This window comes from Pieris napi, chromosome 9 (assembly GCF_905475465.1).
Source record: "Pieris napi chromosome 9, ilPieNapi1.2, whole genome shotgun sequence".
Classification (NCBI taxonomy): domain Eukaryota; kingdom Metazoa; phylum Arthropoda; class Insecta; order Lepidoptera; family Pieridae; genus Pieris; species Pieris napi.
This window is the reverse complement of record NC_062242.1, coordinates 3,557,414-3,559,940: the sequence shown is the minus strand read 5'-3', so window position 1 is coordinate 3,559,940 and position 2,527 is coordinate 3,557,414. Positions and strand designations below refer to the sequence as shown.

Sequence of the window (2,527 nt, the reverse complement as noted above, 5' to 3'; positions counted from 1 at the left end):
AATTTACTGACGAATCGGGCAATTAATTTCGTTTGTATTCCGTTCTTTATATATAAGGTAATTAAAAAAATTAATAAACGTCTCTAAGTACAAACTAGACATAAATATTATTTAAATTTAAACCTTTGACCGAATGGAAAGAGATTAGCAAAACGCGAACTTCTTTTCGCCTTATTATGATTATTTTAATTAGCCTACCTTCGTACAAACCAACCAACATTGGAACTAATAGACACTGTTTGCTTTTTCGGAATATAAGCCTAAGGGTGAGATCTATAGTGCGCACTTGGACTTTGCTCAGACTTACCTTACGAAAAACTTTGCTTAGTGTACACTAAGGTTAAACTATGATTTCGTATTTATAGACATTTTAACGGTTAGATTAAGCTAAGCCCAAGCTAAGACAGAAAATGTCAAAATACAAATTGATGTTTCATTTCATGCAATACTTTGTTTATTATCCTTTAAAAAAGTAAACAATAACAAATATTTAAACATCTAAAACGGTACACATATATCTTCAATTTATTGTTATTTATGTATTCATTTATTTTATTATTGCAATAACTAGAAATTTACGAGTAACCTTTAGAAAATGTATTAATTATTTAAAGATGACAATAATTTTATTACGTAGAACGGATCGCAATGTTTTGACAACAGCAACAGCCAACAGAGCACTTGTATAAACTATCAACAATTGAAAATTTTAAACCACTTTTTCTCTTTTCTGTTTCTGTTTCCAACCAAAATCCTTCCATCCTGTACGGTGAGAATGAATTCAAACGAAGGAACCGTATTTTGAAACACACGGTATTAAATGTGATCCTGACGCTGATCATTACAAACTTGCAACTTTATAACAACAGAGGATCGCCAAACCTACCGCAATTGCAAATACTTATTGCATTAAGGCATAAAAATGCAACTGGATGTTTTCAGGTAATATTGTGTTCATAAATATGTATGGTTTTTCAATTTGATATATTATACCTCTTCTCAAATGATTTTAAATACATAATATGTTGAAGACTTTTGTCTTCTGTATTTCAGAAACATAACATATATGTGACTAATAATAATTTATTGACATTACAGATGGTGTGTGGTGATCTGAACAGCATAAGCCAATGCGATTAATTATAAATAAAGTCTCTGCAGAGTTGAGTAAATTACTTCCTAGATTTGTAAATTTTCCAAGAAATATGAACACAGCCAAAACGAAGTTTGAAGAATTAGGAAGATCTAATACTCACCATGGCCTAAACAGTATAATCGGAGCTATTGACTGCGCCCATATAAAAATTAATAGACCCAAAGGTATCGCTCACTCTGAAGCATACAGAAATAAAAAAGGATATTTTTCTTTAAATGTGCAAGCAATAATAGGGCCTGATATGGAAATATTTGCTATAGTGACTAGGTGGCCTGGCAGTTCACACGACAGCAGGATATTTGGAAAATGCCTGTTTTAGTAGGTGACAGCGGTTATCCAGCACTTAACTTCATGTTAACAACACTTTTAAATCCAATGACAAGAGCTGACAATATTTATAATTATTCTCAAATAAGAACTAGGCATATTTTTTAAAGGTTTTTCGGAGTGTGAAAAAGGAAATTTCCATGTTTACAGCTAGGACTACAGTCAAAATTGACAAATACTAGTTATATATAATTATAGCTTGTGCTGTATTGCATAATATAGGTATACAGAGAGGGGATGCTTATGATGATGGTGATCTTGCTGACAGCAGAAGTTGAGTAACACAGAAACAATGAAAGATCTCCTACAGGTCTAGCATTCCGGCAATCTGTGATTGCACAATTTAACTAGGTAATTTGTTTGGTAATAAAGAATATCAAAACAAAACTTGTTACATTTTAATCATTTATTTTCTGATTCTTTATTTAAGTGTAATACATATTTCTAATACTAATTTATATTTTTGTTGAAGAAATTCTATTTCTAACAGATTTTTTAATTTCATATGTTCCAATCCTATCTCAAATTTTTTAGGGTAGTCAGGTAATAAATGGTAGAAGATTCAGGGAAACGAAAATAACAGATGTGAAGCGAGAGACATCGGTTAGGTTATAGTTTGAATTTCGTTGTCACTATAATATGCCAGGGCTGCCAGGTGACATACAAAATCACACCAGTTATTTTTAAGATTTCTCAAAAATGGGGTTTCAACAATTACATAAATAATATAAATAAACAACAATAAATACCATAATAATGTGTAATTATTTTAATTCATGCATTTCATAGGTATTTATCAAGATCATTTATAATTTCTTTGAATTCAAATTCTATTTTTCCCAAAGTCGATGGAACTCCGATACAAAATGGCAACACCGTTCATTAAAAACCGACAAAAATAAAAAGTCCATTAAAAGATATGATGGTAAAGCAAATTTTGGGCCATTATTTTTGTTAGGCTTATAGTCAAAGTTTTTGGTAAGTCGTCGATTTCGTGGACTTGAGATTAAGCTAAGCCAACACTAGGGAGAGATTCGCAGTTTG

General features: G+C 31.0%; 1 long non-coding RNA gene across 1 annotated transcript; it reads left to right on the top strand.

The window, feature by feature from the left end:
• The first annotated feature begins 519 nt into the window (after nucleotides 1-519).
• LOC125052737 lies at nucleotides 520-1,870 on the top strand. The gene is made up of 2 exons (XR_007117483.1): nucleotides 520-942; nucleotides 1,099-1,870. It is a non-coding gene; the product is annotated as an uncharacterized LOC125052737 (long non-coding RNA).
• Nucleotides 1,871-2,527: the final 657 nt, after the last annotated feature.